We start from the raw sequence: 15,607 nt of genomic DNA, 5'->3' as shown, positions 1-15,607 counted from the left end.
AAACAAAGAATGCTCTGTTTCCTAGCAACAATGACGATAACTACTTCCACAACTTGGCCGGAGGATTAACTAATGAGCTTCCGAGTGTAAGCTCAATGGTCGAGACTGGTTTTGAGACAACCACTAGTGAGATGCGGGAACGTCGTATTCCCCTAACAATTAAGATGTACTATTACCACTTAACTAGTGCAGGACATTGCTAATATGTACTCCCTCCGTTTTTTCATTATAAGTCGTTTTAGTACTATGCACATGGATTAAAAATCATTAATTTCTTAGATTTTCTAGACAAAAACATCATTAATTATTTATCTAATCACAATTCAACCGATACAAAAATGGAAGATATTTTATCATTGGTTATAATGCATTAAGTGTAAATAAATTTTACATAGAAAACCGAAAACTACTTATAATTTGGAACAAATGAACTTTTTCTAAAACGACTTATATTAATAAACGGAAGGAGTATTAGTTTATAATTATTGTAAAAGATATTAGTCAGATTACTTAGGTGTCAAGTTAACTTAGATCTAGGTTTAAACTGAAAGTAAATGGCACAATCAATTTAATGAGTTCCCGGCCCTCAGCGCGGTACGTCTCGTGGGAGAACTCCTGCTCCCAAAATCCACTAGATCAAAAGACTTCTAGCACCACCAAATCAGTATGTGCTAGATAGAGTGTTTACAAAGAATCAAATCCACCCAAGCTAGAGAATACAACAAACCCTTAGATCAAATAGTCTTAAGCCTAAGCTATTTATCTCCTTTCTCTTGCTACCACCTGATATGATCTTATGTTTCCGTAAACTCTCTGTTGTTTCCTTAATGCTGCTTAACCCTAATCAACATGCTAACACCCCTTTATATATGTGTGTGTCGCATGTGACTAGGTAAAGCTGGAGTGGGCCTGTGCATTTTGGTTCTGGCCCAGCGAGAATGTCGAAGCCCAAAACTCACAAATCTCCACCGTTTTGGACTGAGGCCCAAGCTGGCCCATGGTCGCGAAACCCTTTGTGCCGACAGCCTCCTCTCCCTTTGTCTTTTGTCTCTTGAGAAACTGAAGAGTCATCTTGACTCTCTCTCTCTCTCTATCTCCTCTGTCTCTCTCGAACCTTCTCCGCCGAAGCGGACTCAGTTCCACCGGAGATACCATCTCTCTCTTCTTCGTCGTGAAGACCTAGCTCCACCGAGAAAATGCCCCGTTTGATTCAGTCGTTTACTGTTGCCTCTTCTCCTCTCACTCGTTACTTCGAAGGTCGTGAATCGAGATGATTCCCTTCTCGGTTTGCGATGAGATCGAACTCCGCCTTGACTCAGTCACCGTTCCTCTTCCAATAGCCTCAGGTACTTCTATTATCTCCCTGTTATAAGCGATTAGGATCATCTGTTAAGGACATCAAGAGAACCGTGTTAGTGTTTTACTAATCCATTGACTTTTGCCTTTGCATGTCTCCGCTGGTGGCTAGAGACTTCGTCTGGCGTAAGCGACTGCGATACTGTCCTGCCTTGAGCTCACATCGGAGCTCCTTGAGCTCCCACCGGAGCTCCACCATCTCGCTTCACCTCTGTCTCGAGACCAAGTATGAACCTTTCTCTATCTCGAAGAATGTCCTTACTTGTGTATGCGTTTCTGACTGTTGTTCTAACTGCTCTCATTCTGTTAGCAGTTGGTAGTTCTCTGCAATCAAACTTTGTCGCTTCAAACCTGAACCTTCTCCTGACATCTGCTCTGTTTGTGAGATGTCAATCAAACCACGCTCCATTCTTCTTCTGTAAGTCTCTTTAGTGAACAACCTTAGTTTGCTTCGTGACGTACTCGAGTTGGTCACTAACAATTTGTTCCTTCAAAAAACTCCTTGTAGGCGGTGTCTTCTTCAAGACGTTGGTGTGCTGATGAGATGTTATCTGATCATGGGACATGTTTCTGAGTCTCGCTAGTTATCTGGGAATGTCAGGTGGTCCGTACTACTCCACCTGAACCGAGCACTGTGTCTCGATTCTTATTATCCTCCAGGTGATCCCTTATTCTTTATTGACACTCCCTGTTGCCTTTTGACTCTTATTTTCATACACACTAATCATTGTCTGATGTTTGTGTTGTGCGAGGTCTGAATCATGCAACTTGAATCACCTGGAGCGTCTCCTGTCTGCTCAGTTCACATTCAAAAGCTCACAGCAAAGCTGGAACTTCTGACCAGGTACTGTCTTCGTTAGGAAATCTGCAGGATTGACGTTAGTGTGTATCTTGTTTAGAACAATATCCCCTGCTTCCACTAGATCTCGAATGAAGTTGAACTTAGTAGCTATGTGCTTAGTCTTCTCATGATTAACTGGATTTCTTGCTAGGGCTAGAGCACTCTGAGAATCACAGTACAATTTGATGCATTGTTGCTTGAACCCTAGTTCTGCGCATATCTCCTTTAGCCACATTGCTTCTTTAGCTGCTTCATTCATAGCCATATACTCTGCCTCTGTAGTAGATAGAGCAACCACTGATTGTAGACATGATTTCCACGAAATAGTATTACCTCCGAATTTGAATGCATATCCAGTTACTGACCGCCGTCTGTCCATATCTGTTGCATAGTCTGAGTCTGAATATCCTTCCACTAGGAGTGTAGAATTCTTTTTAAAAGTTAAATTCGAATCCACTGCTCCCTTTAAGTACCTTAGTACCCATTAAACTGCTTTCCAGTGTTCTCTTCCTGGTTTGCTCATAAATCGGCAGACATAACCCACTGCAAATCCTAGATCAGGTCTAGAGCCTACCATAGCGTACATTAGACTCCCCACGACACTTGCATAGGGGACTCTGTCCATCTTAGATGATTCCAATCTCCATTCCTCATCTGTTAGGCTTCTTAGCTTAAAATGTGATGCAGTAGGTGTGATCACAGGCTTCGAGTCCTGCATCCCGAACGTCCTTAAGACCTTCTCAATGTATTTACTCTGAGATAGAATAAGTGTTCCTTTCTCTCGATCTCTAGTAATGTCCATGCCCAGAATTCTTGAGGCCTTTCCCATATCCTTTATCTCAAATTCTCCACTTAGCTTCTCCTTCAGATCTTTGATAACCTTCTTGTTTCCTGAGGCAATCAACATGTCATCGACATATAGTAGTAGATAAATAGCCTTATCTGTTTGAACATCCCTCATATACACGCACAAGTCCTTGCTGCAACGCTCAAACAACTGATCTTTCATGAAGCTGTTGAACCGATGGTTCCATCTTCTTGGGGACTGTTTTAAGCCGTACAGAGACTTTCTCAACAGGCACACTTTGTTCTCTGTACCTGGCTTTATATATCCCTCTGGCTGTTCCATTAGGATTCTCTCCTCTAGGCTTCCATGTAAAAATGCTGTTTTCACATCCATCTGTTCTAATTCCAGGTCTAGATTCACCACAACACTTAGCATAAGTCTGATAGAGACATGTTTCACCACTGGTGAAAATATTTCATTGTAGTCAACCCCTTCTGTTTGAGAATATCCTTTGGCAACCAATCTGCCCTTGTGGCGCTCATCCTCAACACCTGGGATTCCCGGCTTAAGCTTGAATAACCATCTGCATCCTACTAACTTTGCTTTAGCCGGTTTATCAATAAGTGATATATGGTGTTTTTCACATCATTGTATATATGTTTTCATTTGTTTCAAGTCACTAATTCATGTCAGTCTAGTCCTTTTTGACCTTTTACAGGTCTGGAGTTAGTAGAAGAAAGAAGAGAAGGTGCCTGATGAAAAGAAGTCCTTTTGGAGCATTCCTGCGGAGAACACTCAAGAGAACAGTCCCGAGACTGTTCTCTCTCAAGCGGAACAAGCAGACGGAGTGATCCGGAGATTGTTCCAGACGAATATGAAAACTCCTATTTCGGGAATTAAAGCCCTGTTGCCCTAATCTCTTTTCTTCTGACTGGCGCCTCCATATAAAACGCCATCTATCTATTTTCTATTTTTGGGACGCTAGTTTTACAAGAGAACACTGAGTATTTGCGATCTGCAACATCTAAGGGAGAAGAATCTATCCTCTCATAGAGAAGATCATCTGAACCCTATTGTTTCATATTCTGTTCTTATGCAATTTTATTCAGGAATTATGTCTTTGTTTATGTGCATCATGATCGAGTAGTGACCTTGCTCGCCTAGGGTTTTTAGGGTGTTGAGACATGAGCTAAACTGATCACTTGATGTTAGATCACTAGTTCATCACCTAGTTAACCGCTTAGGATGATAACTTGACATGTATTGAATGAGCTTAGTATCCCTAGTCAGCGAAAGTAGATATTAGGGTGGTAAGTGAACTGATCGGACCTGTCCTCTAAGGCTTGCAATCGATCCTCATCCCAACGACAGTTAGGTGGTGAGATCGATCTGCAAAGCGATCACTGCCACGACAGTGGAGTGTTCCAGCTGAGTGATCCGAGTTCTAGAAAGCACTTCATCACGCTTGAATAATTGTTTGGCTCCAATTCAACACCCAATGAAATACCCTAGGCTAGCTCTTGTTTAATTGAATCAGTCTCGTGTTTATTTTGCTTGTTTACTATCGCCTATTTCAACCAAATCATATTTTCTTCTTGGCTTGATTCTGAAACTTATAGAACTAGAGTGTAGACTGGTCCTCTGGATTTGAATCTCAAGTACTACAACTGCAACTGTTAACTTGGCAGTAGCAAGGATTCATTTTTAGTGTATCAAGTTTTGGCGCCGTTGCCGGGGACCAGATTTTTTACCTCTAATTTTCGGTTTCATATCTAGTCTAAGATATCTAACTTGTGTTATTTTCTTTGTTTCAGCTGATGATCCAGGTGCATGACCAGTAGACATACTCGGAGCAACGCACAAGGACCATTGCATCAGCTTACCAACGAGGAACTAGCGAGATTGGAACGACAGAACCGTCAACAGCCGAGATCAACGAACACCAACATGGGTGATCATCCAGATGATCTCACTGCTGCGTTTGCACTCATGCAACAGCAGATGCTGCAGATGCAGCAGACGATCCAAGCGCAGCAAGCTGCTGCCGAGCAAGCTGCTCTGAATGCTGCGAACCAGCAGAACCAACAAGAGGAAGTGGTCCAGATCGGCCAGAGAAACTTACTGCGTAATCTGCCTGCTACGCGATCTGCCATAACCCCTCCACCGTGCACTAGGCAAGACTTCGAGATCAAGCCAGCCTTGATAAGTCTAGTGCAAAGGAAGATCTTCAATGGGCTTCCTGCTGAGATACCGATGGACCACATCGAGCACTTTGAGAAGATGTGTGGTTTCACTAAAGCGAATGGAGTACCACCCGATTACATCAAGTGTACTCTGTTCCCTTTCTCTCTCGATGGGAAAGCTGCTCGCTGGCTTGATTCACTACCCACGGATCACTCACCACTTGGGAACAAGTCCGAGAGGCTTTCTTAAGCCACTTTTACACGAAATCGAAGACGGCAGCTCTGAGACAGAAGATCGTGACCTTCAAACAGCTGGTGGACGAGCCGTTCTGCGATGCTTGGGAGCGATTCAATGTCTACCGCAGAGAGTGCCCACATCACGATTTTGAGGAAGACTATCTGCTGGGAGTGTTCTACGATGGAGTAGGCTGGGAGTACAGGAACACTTTGAACTCAGCCAGTAAGGGAGACTTCATGACTCAGTCTACTCAAGGTGCATTCGAGTTGATTGAGAACATGGCCTCAAGCTCAGCGACAATAACCGCGAGACTGATCGCACTCAGAAGGTGAAGAGCATTGATAACAGCAAGATTGATGAGCTCTCTGCCAAGGTCGATCAGCTGATTAAGAGCAACCAGAACCAGGTCTTCATCATGGAAGAATCCCCACAGGATAAAGCTACCGCGGAAGGCACATCAGAGGCAGATCAGTCGGCTGAGGATCAGCATGAAGTGAGTTATGTGAATGGGCAAGGATGGCAGTTCAAGAACTATCACCCGAACCCTAACGTGAGGAACAATCCCCACCTGTTCAATGCCCCTAAACCAGACGATAAAGCTCAAGGAAACCAGGGTCAGAACAGTGGATACCAAAGGCCTTATGGCAATCAGGGAAGAACCTTTGTCCTTAACCCAGCTCAGAATGCCCAATTCCACAGCCAGAAACAGCCGGTTAATCAGCAAGCTGCACAACCGCTCAGACTGCTCCGCATGATGACATGAAGAGCCTCGCCAATATGATGAGCCAACTGCTCCAAGGACAGCAGATCCAGGGGAAAGCACTGAACCAGGTCACAAACGACATCAACACCAGGATGAATCATATGTTCAATGACCTGAGTGTGAAGTATGACAATGTCTCAAGCCATATGAGACAGATGGATAATCAGATTGCTCAGACTGCCGAGAATGTGAAGAGACAGCAAGGAACTCTCTCTGGAAAAACAGACAAGAACCCCAAAGAGTGCAATGCAGTAGGTTTGAGGAGTGGAAAGCAACTGCCTGATCTAGACCCCAGGAGATTCACATCGGCTGAGAAAGGGAAGCAGAAGGAGTCAGATCAGCCACCTAAGGCTGTACCCACAGATGAGGAAGATGCAGAACAACCTGCTGAGACTGTTCCGACTGAAGCAGAGCGACCCGCTGGGGTTGTTCCACCGACTGCAGCACCTTCTCCTGCTCGTCAGTATGTACCGAAAGTGCCCTACCCTGTTCCAGCTAAGGCACACGCAAGGATAAGGAAGAGATGAAGTGCAGGAAGATGCTGGAAGACCTAACTGTCAACTCCCTCTGATGAGTGCGATCCAGATGATACCATCCATGCGTAGCTTTGTCAAGGGATTGATCTCTGGGAAGATATCTGATGACAGCGAGTTCATGATTGTCTCTAAGGAGTGCAGCGCGGTGCTCCAGAACAGAAGGATCAAGAAGTTCGGTGATCCGGGAAAATTTTTCCTCTCGGTTCAGATTGGGAGAACACTTTTCTCATGCTCACTGGTCGATCTAGGGTCAAGCATAAACCTTATGCCTTATACAGTGGCTAAGCGCCTTGGATACACGGACTTCAAGCCTACCAGGATGTCACTAGTATTTGCTGATCGATCTGTGAAGTCTCCAGTTGGAATCCTCGAAGATCTTCAAGTTCTGGTTGGAAACACAATTGTTCCTGCCGATTTGTTGTTCTGGAAGTCGAGGAAGACTCCAATGATCCCCTGATCCTAGGCAGACCATTCCTCTGCACTGTTGGAGCTATCATTGATGTCCGACAAGGGAAGATTGATCTCCACCTTGGAGATATTGTGATGAAGTTTGAGATGGATCAGATGCTCAAGAAGCCGATGCTGGATGGACAAACTTTCACTGTCCAAGAAGATGGTGATCCGCTAGAGCCGCATGAAGGAATGATCGAGGAGATTCTCACCGAGGATCCACTTGAACTCGCCTTAGTCAGAGCTGAAGCCGAGCAGAGCTTAGAGAGTGTTGATGCTGATGCCTATGCCAAATTCCTGGATTCAGCCAGGAGTATTGAGAGAATGGTGGCGAATCTAAGTCTGGGGGAGAACAGTGAGTCCAGCACAGCGACTGGAACAACCGCGCCTCAGAACCCGTCTGTTCCGGCAGCTCAGACCGATGACTCATGGAGCGAGCTGAAAGCTCCAAAGGTAGAGCTCAAATCCCTTCCCAAGGGACTCAGGTATGCATTTCTTGGACCCAACTCCACATATCCTGTCATTGTGAATGCTGACCTGAACAATGCAGAGACTGCTCTGCTTTTGTGTGAGCTGAGAAAATATCGTAAGGCTTTGGGTTATTCTCTAGCTGACATACCTGGCATTTCACCTGATCTGTGCATGCATAGAATACACCTGGAAGATGAATCGATGACTTCTGTAGAACATCAGAGGAGGTTAAACCCAAATCTAAAAGATGTTGTAAAGAAAGAGATAATGAAACTTCTAGAAGCAGGTGTGATCTATGCGATCTCTGATAGTAAGTGGGTTAGTCCTGTGCATGTAGTACCTAAGAAAGGTGGGATCACTGTGATAACCAATGAAAAGAATGAATTGATCCCCACTAGAACAGTTACTGGTCATCGCATGTGCATTGATTTTCGTAAGTTGAATGCTGCGACTCGTAAGGATCACTTCCCACTTCCTTTTATTGATCAAATGCTTGAGAGATTGGCTAACCACCCTTACTATTGCTTTTTAGATGGTTATTCAGGTTTCTTTCAGATTCCCATCCACCCAGATGATCAGGAGAAGACGACGTTCACATGCCCTTATGGAACATATGCATACAGGAGGATGCCCTTCGGCTTGTGCAATGCTCCAGCGACCTTCCAGCGATGCATGATGTCGATTTTTACTGATCTGATCGAAGACATAATGGAGGTTTTCATGGACGATTTCAGCGTCTATGGAAGCTCCTTTCATGTCTGTTTGTCAAATTTGTGCAGGGTGCTGAAGCGATGCGAGGAGAAGCATCTGGTGCTGAACTGGGAGAAATGCCACTTCATGGTCAGAGATGGGATTGTTCTGGGACACAAGATATCAGAGAAAGGCATTGAGGTGGACAAGGCAAAGATCGAGGTCATGATGAGTCTGCAACCACCAACTTCAGTGAAGGGAATCAGGAGTTTCTTGGGACACGCTGGTTTCTATAGGAGGTTCATCCAGGACTTCTCTAAGATCGCGAGACCACTCACTCGGTTGCTCTGCAAGGAAGCTCAGTTTGCCTTTGACAGTGACTGCTTAGCCGCATTCCACACGATCAAGGGAGCCCTAGTCAGTGCACCAGTTGTCCAACCTCCAGACTGGGATCTCCCTTTTGAGATCATGACAGATGCAAGTGATTTTGCAGTGGGAGCAGTCCTTGGACAGCGTAAAGACAAGAAGCTTCACGTGATCTACTATGCAAGCAGAACCTTAGATGAAGCTCAGTGCCGATACGCAACCACAGAGAAGGAGCTCCTTGCCATCGTGTTCGCTTTTGAGAAGTTCAGATCCTATCTGGTTGGATCAAAGGTGATTGTGCACACAGACCACGCGGCTCTCAAGTACCTACTCACGAAGAAGGATGCTAAACCGCGGCTCTTAAGATGGATTCTCTTGCTCCAAGAGTTTGATCTGGAGATAAGAGACAAGAAGGGGGTTGATAATGGAGTAGCAGATCATCTCTCCAGGATGAAAGTGTCAGATGAGACAGTTCTTGATGTGGAACAACCGATGGAGTACGTCAATGCGATTGGTCTGCGCAACATGGAGCAGTCGTCACCTGCCATCAAGGACTGTTCCCGCGTAGAAGGAGCATTCGTTGCAGTGATCCAGAAGGAGTACCCGAACCTTCCATGGTTTGCTGAGATTGCCAACTTCTTGGCAGCTGAGAAAGAGCCTTTGAGGTTCACTGGGAATGAGAAGAGGAAATTTCTAAGGGAGGCAAGGCACTACTTCTGGGATGAGCCGTATCTCTATCGGCAAGGCAAGGATGGGATCTTCAGGAGATGTGTTCCAGAGGCTGATATTCCAGGGATCCTTCACCACTGCCACGGTTCCTCTTATGCTGGTCACTTTGCCACCTTCAAGACAGTTTCCAAGATCCTCCAAGCCGGTTTCTGGTGGCCCACTATGTTCAGAGATGCTCACGCTTTCATATCTCGATGCAATTCATGCCAAAGGATGGGGAGTATAAGCAAGAGAAACGAGATGCCTCAGAACTACATCTTGGAAGTTGAAGTGTTCGATTGCTGGGGGATCGATTTCATGGGACCCTTCCCAGTCTCTCACAAGAACGAGTACATCCTAGTTGCTGTGGACTATGTCTCCAAGTGGGTAGAAGCGATTGCTAGTCCAACCAATGATGCGCGAGTTGTAACCAAGATGTTCACCTCCATCATCTTTCCAAGATTTGGAGTGCCTAGAGTGGTTATAAGCGATGGTGGAACTCACTTTATCAACAAGTTGTTCCAAGGATTGCTGAGCAAGAATGGTGTCAAACACAAGGTTGCAACCGCCTATCATCCTCAAACAAGTGGTCAAGTGGAGGTTTCCAACAGAGAGATCAAGAACATCCTCCAGAAGACTGTCAACACCACCCGCAAGGACTGGTCCCTTAAGCTTGACGATGCTCTCTGGGCGTACAGAACAGCCTACAAGACCCTTTAGGGACCACTCCCTATCATCTGGTCTATGGCAAGGCGTGCCACCTACCTGTTGAGCTAGAGTACAAGGCGGCTTGGGCTGTCAAACTACTCAACTTCGACATCAAACCCGCCAAGGAGAGGCGAACCATTCAGATCCACGAGTTGGAGGAGATCAGGCATCTGGCCTATGAGAGTTCTAAGATCTACAAGGAAAAGACCAAGGCATTCCACGACAAACGGATCATCAGCAGAAGCTTTGCCCCGAACGATCAAGTCTTACTCTTCAATTCACGGGTTAAGCTGTTCCCTGGAAAGCTTAAGTCCAGATGGTCTGGACCATTCACCATTAAGGAGGTTCGCCCTTATGGAGCTGTTGTGTTGCTGGACACAAGAGGAGGAGAATTTGTTGTCAATGGTCAGCGTCTCAAGCCATACCTTGCTGACACAACAATCGCTGAAGGTGTAGAGATACCCTTAAGCGATCCCCCTCAAGCCTAATCGGCTCATTGAAGTCAAGCTAGTGACAGAAAACAAGCGCTTGGTGGGAGGCAACCCACTGGTGAGTGTAAATATTGTTTTCTTTTTATCTTTATCTTTCTAGGAACTAACTTGCAGGTTGAATAATCAAGAAAATTCGAGATCACTCCAGGAGAGCACTCCAGCGGTTGTTCCGCCGATTTTTCCCAGGTAAGTGCTCGAACAAAAGAAAAAATAAATAATAAAAAAAAATGGAAGGGGAAGCGGTTTTGATTGGCTTTTAGAAGCCCAAACATTCCACTCCCCCACTATCTCTCTCTCTCGCCGCAAATCAACCCACCCCTCTCAAGAACCCTAAATCGCAAACTCTCCCCTTTTGATTCAATCTTCACGATTTTTGGTTCTCACCTCTTGGGTTCTCTAGAGATTGGTTTGTTTTGCAGGAATCACCTCTCCACTCAAGGTAATCGGACAAGAACTCTCCCCCTTTTTGCGCATGCAAATCGCGATTTGGGAGTGATTTCTTGAGTTCTCTCTTTCCTTTATGCTTTGCGATTTCATCCTAGGTTGTAGCTCTTGATAATATACTTGCTACTAGGATTGAACTCATGATTGGTTTTAAATGAAAGAGGAACCGATTTGTTGCTTGTGATTCTTGGCCTTTGCGATTTCTACTGTTGAGATTGAGGCTTGTGTAGGTTGTCTAGTAATCGATGGACTTGGATAGAACAAGAAGATTGGATTGTTCCATCGTTGCTAGAACAACCGACGAACTGTGCTGATGTTGTGTTTTGCTGTTGTTTTGCAGATGCCTCCAAAGATGAGAAACGCTAGAGCAGCCAAGAGCACAGCTTCTCCAGCCGCAAGAGCTCCACCTGGTTACCCGTGGCAGAACAAAATTGAGGGCGAACCCATCGACCTCAATGATTCGTTGCTCCTTGACTACAATGTTGAGGGATGGGACAAGGAGTCAGCAGGGCGATACAACCGGCTCCTTCAAGCGGAGATCTTGCCCACGCGGTTCGCTCACCAGGAGACTCTAGGCGATCTCGGCCTTGACACTGAGGTGTTCGATACGATGCAGGCTATGGGAATCATGCCTATCTGTTTCCAAGCCCAGGTTCTGTACCCGGATTTGGTTAGGCAAGTGCTCGCGACGTGCCAGATCACTTATCTGAACCCCAATGAGCCTACGTACGAGAACTGCTTCTTCTCCTTCATGGCCGATGGCAAGTTCTGCTCCATCTCCCTGCACGATCTGAACGAGCTACTCGAGATTGCGGACACGCCAAAGGGAGTTTCTGTAGAAAAGAAGTTCAAGCCGGCAGACACCTTTTGGGACCTCATTGCATCCGGCAAGTTCACCTCTCGCAAGGCCTACCAGTCGCAAATCCGGAACCCTGCTATCCGGATCATTGCCAAGATAGTGTCCAACGTCCTGTTCGCTAAGGAGTACACCTCCAAGATCACCAATGGAGAGCTCCAGGTTCTCTACACGGGTCTTGAGGACGAGATGCGCAGAGAGAAGATCACTCCGTTCCAGGAAGTCAAGACCAACCCAGGGTTCCATCTCATCTCCATGTTCGCTGAGCGCAAGGACACCTTGATTCGGACTGATGACAAGAAGGATCGTTTCGGCAGTCTGCTCACTCCCTTGTTCCAGCGCTTCAACATCAACCTCAGCTCCTACACGGTTGTCTCTGAGATGGAGTACATTGATACTCCTTACCTGATCGCATGCCACATCTTGCGCGACGAGACCACATACAAGTTCCAGGATAAGGAAGGGAACCCTCTGTACTGCAAGCTCCCTATGCCTGGGTTCACAGACTTCCTATCCCTGGAGAACATTGTGTTCTCACTCGATGAAGAGCACCTCTGCGATGATCCGAAGGCACCGGTTCAACACGATGACGAAGACATGGATGATGTGGAGCATGTGACTCCACCGGCTGATGGTGAGTATGACTTGGAGGATTTCACCGATGTGACTGATGATCACGCCTACAGACGCTGGATGGTTGATTCCCAGAAGAAGAACAACAGCCTCATGAAGAGGATACTCAGGGCGATCATAGGCCGCTGCATTGGAGCCCATGAGGAGCGTACGCCGCAGAGAACAAGGCGCCCAGGCAAGGAACACGCGGGAACATCGACTGCAGCAGAGAGACTGCCGAGGAACAGGAGGACAGCTGGTCACTCCGGTAGCGGCGATTCAGACTGAGTCCGAAAGGACTATTTCTATCCCTTGTCTTATCCATCTGAACTATTTATTTTTCATGTTATTTGCTTCTGTTTGGTTTGTTTCAGCTTCCTCTGATTTATTTTCACAACCAAGGATAGTGTGAACTAAGTCTGGGGGAGCGATTGAACTATATTCGCTTGTGTGCTTTTTGAGTCAGTCCTTGTGTCATTTTCATGTTTTTATCGAGTCAGTTTTAGGATCGAGTCAGTCAAAACTATTGTGGGAATCAGGACCTTATTTTGTAATGCTCTTTAACCACCTCGTGCTTTAACCTCCTTATTCAGTGACCTTAGCAGTGATGAAAGACCCACACATGGACCTGGAACACCCTGACTTATCACATTTGACACTCCAGAAGTTCTATACCGATCAGGTTACACTGGGCAGACTTAACTCCACTTTATCTGAACCTAATCTGGACTTTAATTCTTCTTGTCATGGGCACTAGATCAGGGTAGAATGAGAACTACACTCAGGACTTCTTATCCGATTTTTATCCCTCTTGCTGTTCCTGAGTGGCTAGCTCATCTTTAGCTAGTTCCCACCGTGAACCCTGACCTTTTATTCCACCCTCATGCATTTGCTTTTCTAGTACTTTATGTGCAGATATGTGCAAAAAGGTCGGAGAGGAAAGGATCGACGCAGTTCTTACTCATCAATGCTCACACAGTGGAAGCAGGCAGAACAACCGGAGTGCTTGTTCCGGTACGAAAGAGAACAACCGAGGTGCCTGTTCCGATACCATAGAGAACAACGAAGAAGTAAGTGGCTAGAACAGACCAGAATGAATCACCAGTGGCATCATGTACATCACTTGTTACCTCCTTGCTCGTCACCCCAGCATTCTGTATTTCAGTATATATATAAAAAAAAATAAAAATTATTATTATTCTGTTTTTGCTTTGATTTACTGGTGACGAGAAGGGGAAGAATCTATGATGCATGCCACTGGGAAGTTGAGAAGGTAATGGTGGTTTCAGTGAAGTGTTCTGAAGGGGAAGTTGAATCACGCAGAGCAGTCCTATGATCGATCTATCGGAGAGCAGTCCTATGATCGATCTATCGGAGAGCAGTCCTATGATCGATCTATCGGAGAGCAGTCCGATTAGCAGAGATGAGTAAGGACTGTGGACCTCAATGGAGCCGTCCTCTCACGACCATTTTGTGCGATATCCTGCACCCGCTCTTGGTAAACCCTAAACACTCTTGAACTCCACCATAAAAGTTAGCCTGTTTTATACCTAGCATGTTCTCTCTGAGTAGAGCCTGTGACAAGAAGCTCACGCTGATCTTAATTGAACATAAGGAGTTTTGTCTCGAGAGTGTTGCCTTTTCAGGTTGAGATGTAGAGTAAGGAGCCGATCTTCGAACAGCGATCAGGGGGTTCTCAGTAAGTGTGTGTGGTCCTAATCTACAGCTTGTATGGTTCAGAGATTTGTGGTAAGAGTATGGTTGCTGAGAATAAGCGAGTTCCCACGCTTTCAAACCTTTCTCCATGTTCTTGGTACTTGCCTTGTTAGAGGACAAACAAGGATCTAAGTCTGGGGGAATTGATATATGGTGTTTTTCACATCATTGTATATATGTTTTCATTTGTTTCAAGTCACTAATTCGTGTCAGTCTAGTCCTTTTTGACCTTTTACAGGTCTGGAGTTAGTAGAAGAAAGAAGAGAAGGTGCCTGATGAAAAGAAGTCATTTTGGAGCATTCCTGCGGAGAACACTCAAGAGAACAGTCCCGAGACTGTTCTCTCTCAAGCGGAACAAGCAGACGGAGTGATCCGGAGATTGTTCCAGTCGAATATGGAAACTCCTATTTCGGGAATTAAAGCCCTATTGCCCTAATCTCTTTTCTTCTGATTGGCGCCTCCATATAAAAACACCATCTATCTATTTTCTATTTTTTCGGACGCTAGTTTTTACAAGAGAACACTGAGTATTTTGCGATCTGCAACTTGTAAGGGAGAAAAATCCATCCTCTCATAGAGAAGATCATCTGAACCCTATTGTTTCATACTCTGTTCTTATGCAATTTTATTCAGGATTTATGTCTTTGTTTATGTGCATCATGATCGAGTAGTGACCTTGCTCGCCTAGGGTTTTTAGGGTGTTGAGACATGAGCTAAACATAGATAAGCGATCCATAACTGTTCTTCATTCATACTGTTCTTACTGCTTTCATTAAACTGATCACTTGATGTTAGATCACTAGTTCATCACCTAGTTAACCGCTTAGGATGATAACTTGACATGTATTGAATGAGCTTAGTATCCCTAATCAGCGAAAGTAGATATTAGGGTGGTAAGTGAACTGATCGGACCTGTTCTCTAAAGCTTGCAATTGATCCTCATCCCAACGACAGTTAGGTGGTGAGATCGATCCGCAAAGCGATCACTGCCACGACAGTGGAGTGCTCCAGCTGAGTGATCCGAGTTCTAGAAAGCACTTCATCGCGCTTGAATAACTGTTTGGCTCCAATTCAACACCCAATGAAATACCCTAGGCTAGTTCTTGTTTAATCGAATCAATCTCGTGTTTATTTTGCTTGTTTACTATCGCCTATTTCAACCAAATTATATCCTCTTCTTAGCTTGATTCTGGAACTTATAGAACTAGAGTGTAGACTGGTCCTCTGGACTTGAATCTCAAGTACTACAATTGCAACTGTTAACTTGGCAGTAGCAAAGATTCATTTTTAGTGTATCACATATGCATAATAGCGTGTAGTCGTTTGAGTTCGGCATCGTTTCTATCGATGTACTCCTGAAAGTTCCCGTTTCCTCCATCGGTCCTCAGATC

At 45.3% G+C, this 15,607-nt stretch overlaps 1 pseudogene; it reads right to left on the bottom strand.

The window, feature by feature from the left end:
• Positions 1 to 15,503: 15,503 nt before the first annotated feature.
• LOC130498076 (translation factor GUF1 homolog, mitochondrial-like) overlaps positions 15,504 to 15,607 on the bottom strand; it is a 1,462-nt pseudogene continuing 1,358 nt past the window's right edge.

This window comes from Raphanus sativus, chromosome 7 (assembly GCF_000801105.2).
Source record: "Raphanus sativus cultivar WK10039 chromosome 7, ASM80110v3, whole genome shotgun sequence".
Lineage (NCBI taxonomy): Eukaryota > Viridiplantae > Streptophyta > Magnoliopsida > Brassicales > Brassicaceae > Raphanus > Raphanus sativus.
Note: the sequence above shows the minus strand (reverse complement) of the source record. Positions and strands in the feature narration are given on the sequence as shown.